Genomic DNA, 18,715 nt, shown 5'->3' with positions numbered 1-18,715 from the left:
TATTTGACCCTGTTGGTCATCTATGAACATTTGAACATCTTGGCCATGTGCTGTTATAATCTCCACCCGGCACAGCCAGAAGAGGACTGGCCACCCCTCATAGCCTGGTTTCTCTAGGTTTCTTCCTAGGTTCTGGCCTTTCTAGGGAGTTTTTCCTAGCCACCGTGCTTCTACACCTGCATTGCTTGCTGTTTGGGGTTTCAGGCTGGGTTTCTGTACAGCACTTTGTGACATCAGCTGATGTAAGAAGGGCTTTATAAATACATGTTATTGATTGATTGAGAGATGACGAAATTGCCAACTAGCGTGCATTTGACAATTGTGCTGGCTTGACGCCAGCCGAAAAATAAAGCCCTATAAATAAAATAGTGATACATATTAATGTGATACAGAATATATCCTGCCAATTACAAATTAAGTTTTACACTGTGACTCATCAATAGCACACTGACTGAAATAGACTTGTATAGTACTGGGACACAAACTGATTTAATTTGATGTAACGTGATCAACATCAGATCACTTAATCATTCAGTGTGTCATGCTACGATGTCGTCAACAAATTTTGGGTCATTCATTCCTTCCTTCCTTCAACATAAAAATGAGTTGAAGCTATAAAACCTGCTGAGTTTCAGAATATGAGCCCTGATGGGACCAGTTTGTTAGCATACTGTAACTGCTGTTCGATTTCAACATCAGCTCTGGTAAAGTGTTCAGAATGCAGTTGGCAGGCTAGATTCCAGTTATATAAATATGAGAGAGAAAGAGATTTCTGTTCTAGATATGAGTAATGAATCTACAGGAAACCAGATGACTCTCCCTGCCTTCACCTCAAGAGGCCAGTTGGGGACTTCCTGAAAAATCTAGTGGGGAATTACAGGCCCAGAAAACATCTCCCAGCTAGGAGGCCTCTCTTCCCTTCCCTTTCTGAAAACCCTGTCTCTCACTCCAAGCTACAGTATGCATTTGCTCTGGGTGAGCTCACATCATTCCAGAACAGTACCAGGACTAACCAGTTCCTCATCACCTGTTCAGTATACCATGCACTAGGGGCACAGGACTGTCAACCATGATACCTCACTGATGAGAGAGTTTCTTGTTCTCTTTTGTCCTATTTCAACACAGTGAATGGTACAAGCAGGAAGTTCCCTTCTAGTCTTTCTCTACAATAAGTATCGTAGATAGCTTATGGACTAGTGTTGCATTGATTGTATTCAGAGTGGACTACAGTTGATATCACAAGGCAGGTGTTTAGAGGAAAGGGGATTCCATCTGTTACCTAAGCAGCACCCTGTACAGAGAGACTGGCTTTTCCCCAATTATCTCCCCTTCCTTCCAAAGTGTACACTTCCCTGATTTGAAAGGGAATGACTGGTATAAGAAATATGGTGGAAATGCCCATGCTTTTAGATTTGCATAAAGTAGTAGATTAGTGCACACATCAGGAGAAGTAGGGCTCTCCCAAAAGAAAAAAAAAATCTTGGTCGACCAAGAGTGCTGGAATTTGAAAACGAGTATTTTTCAAAATATAGACACCATGTGTCCTTCATTAAAAATGAAGACAAATTACTAAAAAGAGGGAGCCAGAGATCATATAGCCTAACCAGAAGAAAACTGTGACCCTCCTCCCCACTGCCCGCTGCTGCTAGCCTTGTTAAGCTCCTGAAGTTAACGGTAGTAGGTTACACCAGTGGTCGGCAACATTTGTTCCATTTGGAGTGCCAAGATTTTCATATGTATACTTTCGTGGAAGTTGAGTTTCATTTATAAAAGTCTTCATATCTCAAAATCAATGTCATGTGCTTAATAAAAGTTATATCTAAATGAAAATGATACAAATCTAAAAGTAACTTATATTGCCAATATGTAAATATAGCCTACATAAAGCAAAGAAATAAAAACATTGCAGCCCACAGGTAGAAAATATCCTGATAAAAATATATATCCTTTAAATCACATTGGCTATGCATGGTCTGTCTGCAAGGAACTTGAAACATTGTATCAATTATTAACTTGGTCCAGCCTGCTCATGCTGGCAAACTTGCAACATTATGTAAAATTTTCTTGGATCTCAGTTTCCTGCACCAGTGAGTTCCGGACAGACAAACACAGCTGTAGGCTATTTGCGCAACGGATAAGAAGTAATAGGTAGGCAATTTTATGACGTTTTGACAGGATCAGAGCATGACATTTTTTTCACTTTCATGCAAAATACTGGTCGACCAACAGCCCATCGACCAAACAAATCGACCAGTGGGGTCATGGGGTCAGCCCTAAGGAGAAGATAAACTTATTGGGATACACCCATTGTTTATCATCATGGAGTAGGTATTAATAATGTAGGAGAGAAAAGGGTTTTACTTTAATTGCATATTTGTCAACGTTTACTTTCTTTAAAGATCATGTTTGAAACAGTACGTAAGGTCCATTCGGTTAAAATACAGATTCTGTAGCTAGTTTGTGATATAAGGCAGCTCCCCAATCTCAGCCGCCCGACACCCCACAATGCATACTAACCATCCCCAGCAGAGGGACACACAAAGGACTCTGACTAATTTTGGCAGCAGGATGCTAAACTCTGTCTCTCTTTCAAGCCTGAGTCAACCACCCTAGTCGCTTAGTAGTAGATTCACTCTTCCGAATTCTTAACACCCCTAATTCGCTTCATTCATAAATTCACTTGTGAAGTGCCTTCCCTTGTATTTAAATTGAGGGAATAGATCATAGATAAGGGCTGATCTAACACACTTGCACATATATGTCTTAGAGCAGCGGTGGGCAACTCCAGTCCGAGGGCCTGATTGGTGCCACACTTTTCCTCCATCCCAAGCAAACACATCTGATGAATCAAATTGCATTCTAAACTGTAGATCATGATTAGGTGATTATTGGAGTCAGGTGTGTTAGCTGGGGCAAGGCAATTTACTATATCTTCCTTCTTACAGGAAGATATAGTAAATGCACAAAGTTCTGGAATATATAGAGCAAAAACACCATGTGATGACATCAGAGAGGAGTAGTCTTTCAGCTGGGGGCCAGTATTAGAGAAATGGCTCTTCTGAGTCATCTGGAAATGATTAAGGGAGTTACTAATAGAGGGGATACAAGGAACCTCCCAATGACTAACACCCTCCTACATTCCCGAACACTCACCCCCACCCAATCCCAAACTACTGTCACACACTCATACTCCCAAGTAGGGATGGGCATTTGAAATTATTTTACTATTCGAATAATATGACTTTTTTTCAGATTTCCCCCAACAAAAAAAAAATGTGCTTAAACTGTTGGCTAATCAGAATGACACAAATCCACATGGCAGAGGTAAACATCGGACAGGCTGCTTGCTTTCTCTGGTAATTTGGCCAACAGTAACAGCGAAAGAAAAGTCTGATTTCCGCTATGATAGAACTGATTCTGTAATTGCTATTTGAACTGGGGAATAAACAATAGGGCTTAATGCACAGCAGTAGCTCCACGCACCGTTATAAAAACTACATTCAAAAGTTGGTTTAATTAAATTAAGAATTGGTATATCTTTGTAGGTAAAATTTTCACAAGTATCAATTGAATTGAGACAAAGCTTTTTCATTGTTAAAATAGGCCTAAAATTTTTATTCTCCAAAAATGAACACTCAAATACTAATGTCTGTCCGGATGTATTCAATTAGCACTCTCTCTTTCCTTTCATTAGAGACCCAGGATACATTTCTTGAGCTCTTGTACACATTTACTGCTCCCTCTCCATGATTTCCAACAAAGAATCTGCATCCTACTCTCCTAGTTCTCATGAGGCCAACACTCAGTCATGGCTCTAATCTGTTAACAGTTGTAGGACTAATCTATAGGCCCAATCTGTAGGCCCAATCCAACACACAAACCAAAGCAATCAGAGTGATGGCAACAATCATATCTGACAAACGAAGAGGTGTAATGGGTTCGCAGTCAAATGTTGCATAAATCTTCATTAATCAAAGTTTGACATTTTTTACTGCATTGAGGATAGCGTACACAGACATTTTGGCTTTACAGCCTTCAGTGTGTAAGTACAATTTTCTTTAATTCAAAACAGCATTTTTAAAGAATAACAGCTGGGCAGAAAGCGCATCTAATCAGGGTTGCCACTCATCTGCCAATCAGGGACTCAGCCCCTCTGGTCTACCTGTATACAAATTAGTCACAAAAAGATAGAATTATAGGGTACGGGAGCGGGCACGAAGGGCAAATCAATCGCCCCAGGTGTCTCACCAAAATAAATCACATCAATTCATGTGAATTGATGTCCTTTGTGGTGGGCTAAGACGTTCAGACATATGTGGGGCCAACTCATAAACAATATGCAAAATCTGATATGGACAGTGTTCTTGTATAACATTCTAAATGTGGCTTATAGGAAGGAGGTGAAATCGAATTCTTAATTTAAACACTGTGGAGATACAGAATTTAATGTATACACTACCGTTCAAAGGTTTGGGGTCACAGGGGCCTCTCAAGTGGCACAATGGTCTAAGGCACTGCATCGCAGTGCTAGCTGTGCCACTAGCGATTCTGAGTTTGAGTCCAGGCTCCGACCAGGAGACCCATGGGGCGGCGCACAATTGGCCCAGCATCATCCGGGTTAGGGGAGGGTTTGGCCGGCAGGGATGTCCTTGTCCCATCTCGCACTATTGACTACTGTGGCGGGCCGGGCGCAGTGCACGCTGACACGGTCGCCAGGTGTACGGTGTTTCCTCCGACACATTGGTGCGGCTGGCTTCCGGGTTAAGTGGGCATTGTGTCAAGAAGCAGTGCGGCTTGGCTAGGTCGTGGTTTGGAGGATGCACGGCTCTCGGCCTTCGCCTCTCCCGAGTCCATAAGGGAGTTGCAGCGATGACACAAGACTGTAACTACCAATTGGATAACACGAAATTGGGGAGAAAGTTTATTAATTTAATAGTACCCGCAAAAAAGCAGTCTCAACGTCAACAGTGAAGAGACGACTCCGGAAAGCTGGCTTTCTAGGCAGAGTTGCAATAAAAAAGCCAAATATCAGACTGGCCAATAAAAAGAAAAGAAAGAGTTCCTCTGTCCAGTGTCTGTGTTCTTTTACCAATCTTTTATTTTTATTGGCCAGTCTGAGACATGGCTTTTTCTTTGCAACTATGCCTAGAAGGCCAGCATCCCGGAGTCGCCTCTTCACTGTTGACATTGAGACTGGTGTTTTGAGGGTAATATTTAATGAAGCTGCCAGTTGAGGACTTGTGAGGCGTCAAGGTTTTACTGCTAACCTACAAAGCATTACATGGGCTTGCTCCTACCCATCTTTCCGATTTGGTCCTGCCGTACATACCTACACGTACGCTACGGTCACAAGACGCGGGCCTCCTAATTGTTCCTAGAATTTCTAAGCAAACAGCTGGAGGCAGGGCTTTCTCCTATAGAGCTCCATTTTTATGGAATAGTCTGCCTACCCATGTGAGAAACACAGACTCAGTCTCAACTTTTAAGTCTTTACTGAAGACTCATCTCTTCAGTAGGTCCTATGATTAAGTGTAGTCTGGCCCAGGGGTGTGAAGGTGAACGGAAAGGCTGGAGCAACGAACCGCCCTTGCTGTCTCTGCCTGGCCGGTTTCCCCTCTTTCCACTGGGATTCTCTGCCTCTACCCCTATTACGGGGGCTGAGCCACTGGCTTGCTGGCGTTCTTCCATGCCGTCCCTGGGAGAGGTGCGTCACTTGAGTGGGTTGAGTCACTGACGTGGTCTTCCTATCTGGGTTGGCGCCCCCCCTTGGGCTGTGCCGTGGCGGAGATCTTTGTGGGCTATACTCGGCCTTGTCCCGGGATGGTATGTTGGTGGTTGGAGATATCCCTCCAGTGGTGTGGAGGCTGTGCTTTGGCAAAGTGTGTGGGGTTATATTCTACCTGTTTGGCCCTGTCCGGGGGTTTCATCGGATGGGGCCACAGTGTCTCCTGACCCCTCCTGTCTCAGCCTCCGGTATTTATGCTGCAGTAGTTTATGTGTCGGGGGGCCAGGGTCAGTCTGTCACATCTGGAGTATTTCTTGTCTTTTCCGGTGTCCTGTGTGAATTTAAATATGCTCTCTCTAATTCTCTCTTTCTTTCTCTCTCTCGGAGGACCTGAGCCCTAGGACCATGCCTCAGGACTACCTGGCTTGATGACTCCTTGCTGTCCCCAGTTCACCTGGCCGTGCTCCAGTTCCAACTGTTCTGCCTGCAGCTATGGAACCCTGACCTGTTCACCGGACATGTTACCTGTCCCAGACCTGCTGTCCCAGACCTGCTGGAACCCTGACCTATTCACCGGACGTGCTACCTGTCCCAGACCTGCTGTTTTCAACTCTCTAGAGACAGCAGGAGCGGTAGAGATACCTTCAAAGATCGGCTATGAAAAAGCCAACTGACACTTACTCTTGTGTTACTGACTTGTTGCACCCTCGACAACTACTATGATTATTATTATTTAACCATGCTGGTCATTTATGAACATTTGAACATCTAGGCCATGTGCTGTTATAATCTCCACCCGGCACAGCCAGAAGAGGACTGGCCACCCCTCATAGCCTGGTTCCTCTCTAGGTTTCTTCCTGGGTTTTGGCCTTTCTAGGGAGTTTTTCCTAGCCACCGTGCTTCTACCTGCATTGCTTGCTGTTTGGGGTTTTAGGCTGGGTTTCTGTACAGCACTTTGAGATATCAGCTGATGTAAGAAGGGCTATATAAATACATTTGATTTGGATTTGATTTGTTCCTCAAACTAGACACTAATGTAATTGTCCTCTTGCTCAGTTGTGCACCGGGGCCTCCCCTCTTTCTATTCTGGTCAGAGACAGTTTGCTCTGTTCTGTGAAGGGAATAGTACACAGCGTTGTACGAGATCTTCAGTTTCTTGGCGATTTCTCGCATGGAATAGCCTTCTCAGAACAAGAATAGACTGACGAGTTTCAGAAGAAAGTTATTTGTTTCTGGCCATTTTGAGCCTGTAATCGAACCCACAAATGCTGTTGCTCCAGATACTCAACTAGTCTAAAGAAGGCCAGTTGTATTGCTTCGTTAATCAGGACAACAGTTTTCAGCTGTGCTAACATTATTGCAAATGGGTTTTCTGATGATCAATTAGGCTTTTAAAATGGTAAACTTGGATTAGCTAACACAACGTGCCATTGGAACACAGGAATGATGGTTGCTGATAATGGGCCTCTGTACGCCTATGTAGATATTCCATAAAAATCTGCCGTTTCCAGCTACAATAGTCATTTACAACATTAACCATGTCTACACTGTATTTCTGATCAATTTGATGTTATTTAAAAAATTGACAAATGTTTTTGCTTTTCTTTCAAAAACAAGGACATTTCTAAGGGACCACAAACTTTTGAATGGTAGTGTATATCCATATGGCTTCTCTTTGGAGTCATTTGTTGTCATAGTCACCTCCTCTACGTGGTGGTTGAACTTTTTCGATCCTGATGCAACGCAATTAATTAATAGAATGATTTTGTTCTATAAAGTGTTTCGCAACTGGCAAAGGGTGATATATTGACATCTAATAGTGAATTTATGCTCTCCAAGACGTACATTCAAGGCGCTAGATGTTTTTCCAATATAAATCTTATTACAAGAATACTGTAACGTATAAATTATTCCGTTAGTAATGTAAGTTATACATGACTAATCTCATAGGTCCTAGAAGTCTGAGGACATACAAAGTTACATTTCCTTATGGTGCTACAAGATCTACAGGGGAAGCATCCTTTTATGAATGCCAGTTCTCTCTCTGACCACATCTGATTGTGACACTCAAATCTATCCCACTCACTCAGATGCTATGTGGCCATAGTGGCTTAAAATCAAACTATCCCAGTGAGAGCAATGGTGATGGAAACAGACATATCAGGCCCACATCCCACTGACACAGCCGGGGCTCTCATTGCACTGAGCAGACTCCAGACCCCTGTCTCTCTGTCTGGGCTCTCATAGCACTGAGCAGACTCCAGACCCCTGTCTCTCTGTCTGGGCTCTCATAGCACTGAGCAGACTCCAGACCCCTGTCTCTCTGTCTGGGCTCTCATAGCACTGAGCAGACTCCAGACCCCTGTCTGTCTGTCTGTCTGTCTGTCTCCCACTACTGCTTTATAAACACGCTGCTAGTGCAGCTCTGGCACCATAAACCACTCTTCCATTACCAAGATAGAAAGGGGCCGCTGGCGCTCGACATGACCGGGAGAATGTCACACATCTGCAGTGGCATGTACTGTAATCAGCCTGAGAGGCACACGAGCAGCGTCCCCCGGCACAAGCAGGCACAGAGACATTGATACACAGCCAGAGTCAGTCAAATGGGATTCAGGCTAACTACCTCAATAGAGCACAGGCAGGCAAAGAGACACTACCATACAAAGCAGGCACAAAGAGAGACAGTCTAACATAAGGTGAGGGAAAAAAGTATTTGATCCCCTGCTGATTTTGTATGTTTGCCCACTGACAAAGAAATGATCAGTCTATAATTTTAATGGTAGGTTTATTTGAACAGTGAGGGACAGAATAACAACAAAAAAATCCAGAAAAACACATATCAAAAATGTTATAAATTGTTTTGCATTTTAATGAGGGAAATAAGTATTTGACCCCTCTGCAAAACATGACTTCGTACTTGGTGGCAAAACCCTTGTTGGCAATCACAGAGGTCAGATGTTTCTTGTAGTTGGCCACCAGGTTTGCACACATCTCAGGAGGGATTTTTTCCCACTCCTCTTTGCAGATCTTCTCCAAGTCATTAAGGTTGAGGCTGGCGTTTGACAACTCAAATCTTCAGCTCCCTCCACAGATTTTCTATGGGATTAAGGTCTGGAGACTGGCTAGGCCACTCCAGGACCTTAATGTGCTTCTTCTTGAGCCACTCCTTTGTTGCCTTGGCCGTGTGTTTTGGGTCATTGTCATGCTGGAATACCCATCCACGACCCATTTTCAATGCCCTGGCTGAGGGAAGGAGGTTCTCACCCAAGATTTGACGGTACATGGCCCCGTCCATCGTCCCTTTGATGCGGTGAAGTTGTCCTGTCCCCTTAGCAGAAAAACACCCCCAAAGCATAATGTTTCCAGACCTCATTGCCCTTTATGGTTGTGAGGTCTGGGGTCCGCTCACCAACCAAGAATTCACAAAATGGGACCAACACCAAATTGAGACTCTGCATGCAGGATTCTGCAAAAATATCCTCCTTGTACAAACGTTGGTGAGCGGACCCCAGACCTCACAACCATAAAGGGCAATGGGTTCTATAACTGATTCAAGTATTTTTAGCCAGATCCTAATTGGTATGTCCAATTTTATGTTCCTTTAATTGGCATAGAAGGCCCTTCTTGCCTTGTCTCTCAGATCATTCACAGCGTTGTGTGCTCTAGGGCAACGGTATCTAGATGGAATTTGTATTTGTATTCCTAGGAACTGGACCTTTTTTGGAACACCATTATTTTTGTCTTACTGAGATTTACTGTCAGGGCCCAGGTCTGACAGAATCTGTGCAGAAGATCTAGGCCGCCGAAGGCAGACCTGGCTCTCAAGAGAAGACAGGCTATGTGCACACTGCCCACAAAATGAGGTGGAAACTGAGCTGCACTTCCTAACCTCCTGCCCAATGTATGACCATATTAGAGACACATATTTCCCTCAGATTACACAGACCCACAAAGAATTTGAAAACAAATCAAATTTTGATAAACTCCCATATCTATTGGGTGAAATACCACAGTGTGCCATCACAGCAGCAAGATGTGTGAACTGTTGCCACAAGAAAAGGGCAACCAGTGAAGAACAAACACCATTGTAAATACAACCTATATTTGTTTATTTATTTTCCCTTTCTTACTTTAACTATATGCACATCATTAAAACACTGTATATATACACACACGACATTTGAAATGTCTTTATTCGTTTGGAACTTTTGTAAGTAATGTTTACTGCTAATTGTTTGTTTATTTCACTTTTGTTTTATCTATTTGACTTGCTTTGGCAATGTAAACATACGTTTCCCATGCCAATAAAGCCCTAAAACTGAAATTGAATTGAAAACAAGCATTTTGTAAAGAGATTCTCAGCTTCACCCAGAGAAAGAGAAAGATATGAAATGAAGGAGAGAAGGGAGAGGGGGAAAGAAGGCAAGATGGATACAACAACTACAAAGTAGCTGGCAGATAAGTTAAGCAGGGCCAAAAAGCCAAGTTATAAGAACCCTTTTTCCTCATGTAGGCCTACTTTTTCCTTATCAAAGTCAGTCGACCATGATTGGTCTGGGCTCTAGGTGAATTTGAGCAGAGCTGGAGGAGAGGTGGAGGAGCTGACTAGGTGACAGACAGGGGTACGTTATGGGGAGAGGAGATTCTGCCTCAGCCCAGCCTCCCTAGAGAGGCTCTGCTAGTAGACATGTTTATGGGGCAGAGAGAGTGAAGGGCTGGTACCAACTAGAGATCGACCGATTAATCGGAATGGCCAATTAATTAGGGATGACTTCAAGTTTTCATAACATTGCACTCCACGAGGAGACTGCGTGGCAGGCTGACTACCTGTTACGCGAGTGCAGCAAGGAGCCAAGGTAAGTTGCTAGCTAGCATTAAACTTATCTTAACATCATCACTAGTTAACTACACATGGTTGATGATATTACTAGTTTACCTAGCTTGTCCTGCGTTGCATATAATCGATGCGGTGCCTGTTAATTTCTCATCGAATCACATCCTACTTCACCAAACAGGTGATGATTTAACAAGCGCATTCGCGAAAAAAGCACTGTCGTTGCACCAATGTGTACCTAACCATAAACATCAATGCCTTTCTTTAAAATCTATTCACAAGTGTATATTTTTAAACCTGCATATTTAGTTAATATTGCCTGCTAACATTAATTTCTTTTAACTAGGGAAATTGTGTCACTTCTCTTGCGTTCCGTGCAAGCAGAGTCAGGGTAAATGCAGCAGTTTGGGCCGCCTGGCTTGTTGCGAACTATGTGAAGACCATTTCTTCCTAACAAAGACCGTAATTAATTTGCCAGAATTGTACATAATTATGACATAACATTAAAGGTTGTGCAATGAAACAGCAATATTTAGACTTAGGGTTGCCACCTGTTAGATAAAATACCTAACGGTTCCATATTTCACTGAAAGAATAAACGTTTTGTTTTTGAAATGATCGTTTCCGGATTTGACCATATTAATGACCTAAGACTTGTATTTCTGTGTGTTATTATGTTATAATTAAGTCTATGATTTGATAATTGATAGAGCAGTCTGACTGAGCGGTGGAAGGCAGCAGCAGGCTCATAAGCATTCATTCAAACAGCACTTTCGTGCATTTGCCAGCAGCTCTTCGCTGTGCTTCAAGCATTGAGCTGTTTAGGACTTCAAGCCTATCAACTCCCGAGATTAGGCTGGTGTAACCGATATGAAATGGCTAGCTAGTTAGCGGGGTGAGCGCTAATAGCGTTTCAGTCGGTGATGTCACTCGCTCTGAGACCTTGAAGTAATTGTTCCCCTTGCTCTGCAAGGGCCGCGGCTTTTGTGGAACGATGGGTAACGATGCTTCGAGGGTGGCTGTTGTCGATGTGTTCCTGGTTTGAGCCCAGGTAGGAGCGAGGAGAGGAACGGAAGCTATACTGTTACACTGGCAATACTAAAGTGCCTATAAGAACATCCAATAGTCAAAGGTATATGAAATACAAATGGTTGAGAGAGAAATAGTCCTATAATAACTACAACCTAAAACTTCTTACCTGGGAATATTGAAGACTCATGTTAAAAAGGAACCACCAGCTTTCATATGTTCTCATGTTCTGAGCAAGGAACTTAAATGTTAGCTTTTTTACATGGCACATATTGCACTTTTACTTTCTTCTCCAACACTTTGATTTTACATTGTTTAAACCAAATTGAACATGATTCATTATTTATTTGAGGCTAAATTCATTTTATTGATGTATTATATTAAGTTAAAATAAAAGTATTCATTCAGTATTGTTGTAATTGCCATTATTACAAATAAATTAATGAAATTAATGAAATCAATCAATCATCGGCCGATTAATTGGTATCGGCTTTTTTTGGTCCTCCAATAATCGGTATCGACGTTGAAAAATCATAATAGGTGGACCTCTAGTACCAACTAAGACCCAGACCTGGGGTCATTTTATATTTGAAATCATTAAAAAACGCTGAGCATTTGCTTTAGTCTACCTGGAGTACCAGGCGGGCGGGGTTTGGTTACATTTCGCCAAGCTCAAGCCCAATCGAGCACAGCTAAAGTATTTTGAATTTCAAATAGTATTTGCACCCAGGTGTAGATGGTACCCACAAGACCCCTATCTCTCCTCTCTCCAGTAGGCACAAGGGGCAGCCAACAGGGCATTAATCACCAGGTCACTGATAGGAGCTGACACTCCTGCAGAGAGAATATGCAGCATTCCCTCCGACCAGAGCAGTAGATTGATGGCATAATGAACGGTCTCTTTCTGAATCAGTCTCTGAAAAATGGAGCTCATCCCAAGATGTCATAAAATACCTGTATATCGGTGCCAGTATAACCCAACCTTCAATGCCTAGACCATTAGCAGATGGTCTTCTAACTCAGATGACATTACATTCTGAATTATTTTTTGGAAAACAGGCCAGAGTAAGCCATCTAAGGTCTCTAGGAAGATTGTTAAAAGTGCATGAGGTTCCTGGTCTCGAATCGGAGCTAACTGAACCGTGGTTAGGTTAAACTGGAAAGAAAGCACCCTGGAGGAAACGTATCGTTTTGGCTCTTCTGCTACTTGTATATCAGATAATACTCCTCATATTCTCTCTGCTTTAACAGAAAGTAACCATAGGGATTACATTAGAAAGTAACATTCTAAACGAAAGAGACAGCTCAGAGACAGTGAAAATAAACATCCAGTAACTGAGTTAGTGCCTTGGGGTCAGGGGGAGAGAAGGAATTCAGGACCAGTCGAGTCCCATTCTCAGGACCTTTCTCCACCTCTTAAAAACAGAGATGCAGCCAGTCCTTCACAAGCAGTCAGCGAAATAAAGCGGCTTCTCTGAGATAGAACAGCAGCAGAACAGCAGCAGAATGTCAAGTCCGAATTCTTGACAGTTTCTCTTCTGAAAAAGTAATTCCTTTCTGACAACCATGCATACCCAAGGCCATTACCAATTTATAATCCTTGTCATAAGACATTCATAATCCTTTAACTTTAATGGGACGTAAACAAAACTGTTTATTCAGGTAGGGACAAACAAACCTAGCACGAACACTCCAGCTGTGGGAATGAGAATGTGAATGCCTTGTCAGACTGGTTGTCTGAAGTTACTCCAAAAGATGTGAATTAAGACTAGACATGACACCTGCTGTAAAAAGATGTGTCATCTTGTTAAGAGGACCTAAATGAGGATCTGATAGTGCAGCCTCTACACTCCGCCTTCAAAGATAGATGAATGCTCAGAATGCAACCTTATTTTGGGTGCTTTCTGAAACAAAGAGAACACAAGGAAGGGAAAGCACAAGACGACACCACCTGTACAAATATACTGAACAAAAATATAAAACGCAACATATAAAGTATTGATCCCATGTTTCATGAGCTGACATAAAAGATCCCAGAAATGTTCCATATGCATAAAAGCTTATTTCTCTCAAATGTTGTGCACAAATTTGTTTACATCCCAGTTAGTGAGCATTTCTCCTTTGCCAAGATAATCCATCCACCTGAAAGGTGTGGCATATCAAGTAGCTGATTAAACATGATCATTACACAGGTGCCGGGGACAGGTGCTGGGGACAATAAAAGGCCCCTAAAATGTGCAATTTTGTCACACAACACAATGCCACAGATGTCTCAAGTTTTGAGGGAGCGTGCAATTGGCAAAAATGTTGAATGTTGAGTTTATATGTGCTCAGTGTAGGCCTGTTTACATATGCAATATCTAGCCAGATACAATTCTGATTTCATTAATTTCATTGTGATTCCTTTATTTCCTACACTATTACTAGTATTTTGGATTTTTCTAGGCAAGTCAGTTAAGAACAAATTCTTATTTACAATGATGGCCTACCCCGGCCAAACCCGGACAATGCTGGGCCAATTGTGTGCCACTCAATGGGACTCCCAATCACGGCTGGAAGTGATGCAGCCTGGATTCGAACCAGGTATTTGCAGTGTGGCTTATTTGAGGCGTGGCTTTGAGATAGTTATTTCTGTTCACCCATTAGCATTAATATAATTCCCGTTCATCATGTTAAGTTTGTACACTGCTAATTAAAAATGTACCTTGAATATTTATGCATATTACATATTCTAATATAATATTCATATTGCTGATTACATAGAGTAATAGTGGTAAATATTCCATATTTGAGATTTGCATAGGCTCTTGAGGAACTCGTGCCTCATTGAAGCTACAAAACTGTCAGTGTTCAACCTTAAGATGTTCTTCTTCTTCGATGAGGTTTAACGGCGGTTGGCATCCGATAAATTAAATGTTGCATTACCACCACCAACTAGACTGGAGTATAACTCCCTTATACTTGTGATCAATATTGATTTATTATTATTTATTTTTTCACATCTAGGAACCTCCTTCCTACAGACTGCCGTCACATGCACATAAGCTTGACACCTGTAACAACAATGTGTTCGGCACAAAAGCTCGTACAGGATAGCTGAAATATCCTAACATCACTTTGTCAGGCAAAGAACCAACATCAAAACTCAAAAGAGCAGACATTGACTCTTCTGTTTCACCATTCACGATACCCTGTCTGCGTCGCACCAAACGACGAGCATCACAAACACAGGGAATCTTCCCCTTCAGTTGGTCCGCTTTCACATTTACCACTACCCCAGTAATCACTCCTTTAAACGGCGCCCTTTTCTGGAGAGCAAAACAAGTCACATCCCGTCTCCATTCGTTTGGCGCAGAGCGCCTGCTCCCTCTGACCAGCAGAAACACAAACAATTATCACAGGACCATTTCTGGTTACCTTCTCCGATTACACTGCACTGAATTCCAACCCTGAAACCAAAAATGGATCAGCTAGCTGAAAGGCAGGGGTCCAATTTCTCCAAAAATTGCACTCCTACCATCACAGACTCATCTTGATCACTTAAACATGTGATGACAATACAACAGAACAGATGAACAGGAATTACATTAACTCTAACGGGCAGCGAAAAAAGATCTATCGTAAAGCCATGCCTCAGCTTAGCAATGGTTTCTTTAGTAACTCCAGGGGTTCCTTGAGGATCTCCAGAGTTCCGCGAGTCACCACAAAAAAATGCAATAGTGTCAGCAAAACGCATCACATGGGGATGATTTCTGTATTTTAAAAGTTACATACCTTGAAAACTTGATTTTATATATATATATAGTTTTTGGGGTGGAGTATCCTTTAAGGTTGCTGCGCTCCAGAGTCCAATGTGGCACTAGCACATGAGAGAACAGACCTAGTAAAAATGTCTGGGTTTTTCCAGGCTGTATTCCTTCAGGGACCAAATTAAACTAGGACTTTCTCCACCTTGAGCCACGTATGGTAATGTTACTATTACACAGCTCAGTGTCTTATATTACCATATCATGGTGTGTGTGTGTGTGTGTGTGTGTGTATATATGTATGTGTGTGCCCCTCTCACACCCTGGTGTGGTGTTCCACACCATACGGTCCCTCAGACTGTCATGTCATGTGATAAAGGCCACATGTAAAGGTTAAACCCAACCCTAACAACAACAGTAACAAGCAGCTGCAAAATAACAGGCATGCACTGATCAAAACACAACAAAAAAGCTATATTGAAGTAATTTCTAAACTTCCTAAAGGTTACATGACATGATTGTTGTTGAGCATACCCAGGAAGGATCTGTGTTATTAGCCTACATACTTTCAACACCTAACATAATTCACCATTAGGACCATAAATACTCTGCCTCGGTTTCAGTACCAAATTAAAATGCCATTACTTAAAGGGCCTAAGTAGCCTTGCTCTGTTGACCTGGTGACATATTTTGACCAGGCAGTACACATCATTCCTTTTCAGAGAGCCAAGATACTAAGCCATGATTAATAGGTGTGTCCTAACGTACAGACAAGACGAGCAAAATTGAGTTTTGCTGACTGGTCAGATTTCACTAAACACACATGCATGTGAGCTACCTTGGGTGTGTCCACCTCATTAGACATGGGTCAAATCAATGTATACATGATACAAACCATGTCGGCAGCACAGTGTTTACGTGCAAAAGGCAAATAAGGAACAAGCTGTGAAGTGTCCACTTCTACAGATTCTTGGGTAGATGCAGTCAGAATATTCCTAAATAAGTGTTAACAGTGTTTACCTACAGCATGGTCAGTTAAAATCGCCATGGTAGACCCTAGGAGAGATGAAGAATGAACTGGGGAAGTCATCAGAGATAGAACTGCCAAACACACTGTTACTGTATCTAATGTGTAGCCTAGTTAATAGGCCTACTGCATCTGTTAGCGTAGGCTATATAAAGGAAAATATATCAGTGACCTCTACAGGATGAAGGCTGTATTGGCCACTGAGAGCGTCACTGGGAAAGCTTCAATCAACATAACATTTGTAGACTATGATTAATATGATTTGTTAGTTGAGGTTATTAAAACAGCTAACTACCAGACAAAAAAATAAACATAAGAAAATATTGCAGTGATAGAGTAGCCTACCCATCAATGATCGTTGTTTAGGCCTTGTTACAAGAGCAATATTATAGCAATATTGTTCGCTTTAGTCCATAATACCGCCGACTGCAACAATGTATCAATATACAAGGACATTTTGACTGTCTCCAAAGGACGTCTATTATACTCGTGCCACATATCCGTTACCGCCTGCCTCGGGGAGTGTGCTTTCAGTTGGATCAGTGCAACTGGGAAAGGCCCTACCACTATTTTTTATTATTGTATTTTCTTCGTTTTAAAGAGCAGTCACAAATACGGACATGTATTATATAGTCTGTAAATCAAAAGATTTTCAGATTTCAATCTAGGCAGATCTTCTTTCCTTCCCTCCCTCCCTTCCTTCCCTCTCACTCTGTAAGTAGAGAGAAGTAGCCAAAGCCTATGGCTAAATACATATTCTGTAATAAATATATATTTATGAGATATTTATGAAAGCTTACCAAAGCAGGATTTTGACCTCTCCCCTTTGTTGCTGCTATCTTGATAAGCGCGTTAATGGTGCATACCGAGGCATAGGGCTGCTAAATACCACTGATTTAACACAGAACGACTAACTGTCCGCTACAACACAAAACCCCACCTTCCGGACGTGCACGGAGGAAGAAACCCGACAGGATATGATGTCGAGAGCCTATCGTCGTCAGTAGTTACCACAGTCACAAAGTCATAAACCCCGCCTATTTTCACAATTTATCTTCTTAAAATGTGATTTTAAACCTAACCCTAACCTTAACTACACTGCTAAACTTAAGCCTAACCCTAACCTTAAATTGAGACATTTGTTTTTTAGTTTTCTGGAATTTTTACGATATACCCAATTTTGTGGCTGTGGTAATTATTGGAAACTAGCTCCCAGGCGCTGGCGTTCTCCAAATGGGCCCGTTTCAATAGGTTAATACATCCTTCCTTCCCTAATTACTTGAAGTAGTACGGTTATCTCTGATCGGGCGTGACATGGATGGGTCAAGGCTATGGGTTAAATCTCTAATTTCACCAATCTATCTATTTTATGGAAGTGAGTGTTGTGTTTAAAAGCGTTTGAATTGGCACACAGCACTCTGTTGTATGAATAGTGATATTAGTTATCTTTGTGTGTGTATAACTAATTCTGCATATATTTTTGTGTCTTCAAAAATGATCGGTTATATTTTGTCTGTCTTTCTTTATGGATTACATATGGTAGATGATTGAATAAGATGTGTAGGATGTCTCTGCTGAGATTGCCTAGGCAAGGGCTCTCCAACCCTGTTTCTGGAGAGCTACCCTCCTTTAGGTTTTGAAGGAGAGTTGGAGAGCCCTGGCCTAGGCCTATACATTTGTATTATAGTGCCACCTGTTGATAAGAATAGAATAGGATCGAATCTTAGAATAGAATCTTAGAATAGAATATTAGAATAGAATAGAATCTTAGAGTAGAATAGACTGACATGTCAAAGGAAATTAGACAAAAATGCCATGACCTATTATGGGGAATAATAAAAAATAATTATCACACTCTATCACTCCAAGAAAATAATGTGTTATAATTATTTAACATTGCATTAAGCAGCACTTTGTCTCTAATTGGCATATTTACACAAATTATAGGGGCAAAATAAACTGCATTGTTGGTTAGGGGCTTGTAAGTATGCATTTCACTGTTGTATTCTGCGCATGTGACTAATCAAATTTGATTTGAATTCAAGTTATGGAGATGACAGATAAGATTTCACAAATTATTTTAGAAATATTTATTTTTGATAGTTTTACAATGACAGAAGATATTTGACTGAAATTTGATTGACTGGTGATTTGATAAGGAAGATGAATCAGAGTAGCATAATTGTCATATAGTTCTTTTTATAGGGTCAAGGCCGATGATGAATGGAATATTTCAGTATCGTAAATAATCACGCTTCTCAAAGTGTTTAAAGTGTTTAAAGTCCAGATGGATTGGCTAAAAGCCTATGTTGTCTTTTTCCTTTTAGGTCATGGACATATATTTACTATAG

General features: G+C 41.7%; 1 protein-coding gene across 1 annotated transcript in view; it reads right to left on the bottom strand.

Moving 5' to 3' along the window:
* Positions 1-17,327, bottom strand: part of LOC115155626 (ras-related protein Ral-B) — a 43,012-nt gene extending 25,685 nt beyond the window's left edge. The window contains exon 1 of the mRNA XM_029702428.1: positions 17,165-17,327. The gene's annotated coding sequence lies outside the window, so the exon portion shown is untranslated. The remainder of the gene's footprint in view (positions 1-17,164) is intronic.
* Between the last annotated feature and the right edge of the window lie 1,388 nt (positions 17,328-18,715).

The sequence above is a fragment of the Salmo trutta genome, chromosome 20 (assembly GCF_901001165.1).
Source record: "Salmo trutta chromosome 20, fSalTru1.1, whole genome shotgun sequence".
Lineage (NCBI taxonomy): Eukaryota > Metazoa > Chordata > Actinopteri > Salmoniformes > Salmonidae > Salmo > Salmo trutta.
Note: the sequence above shows the minus strand (reverse complement) of the source record. Positions and strands in the feature narration are given on the sequence as shown.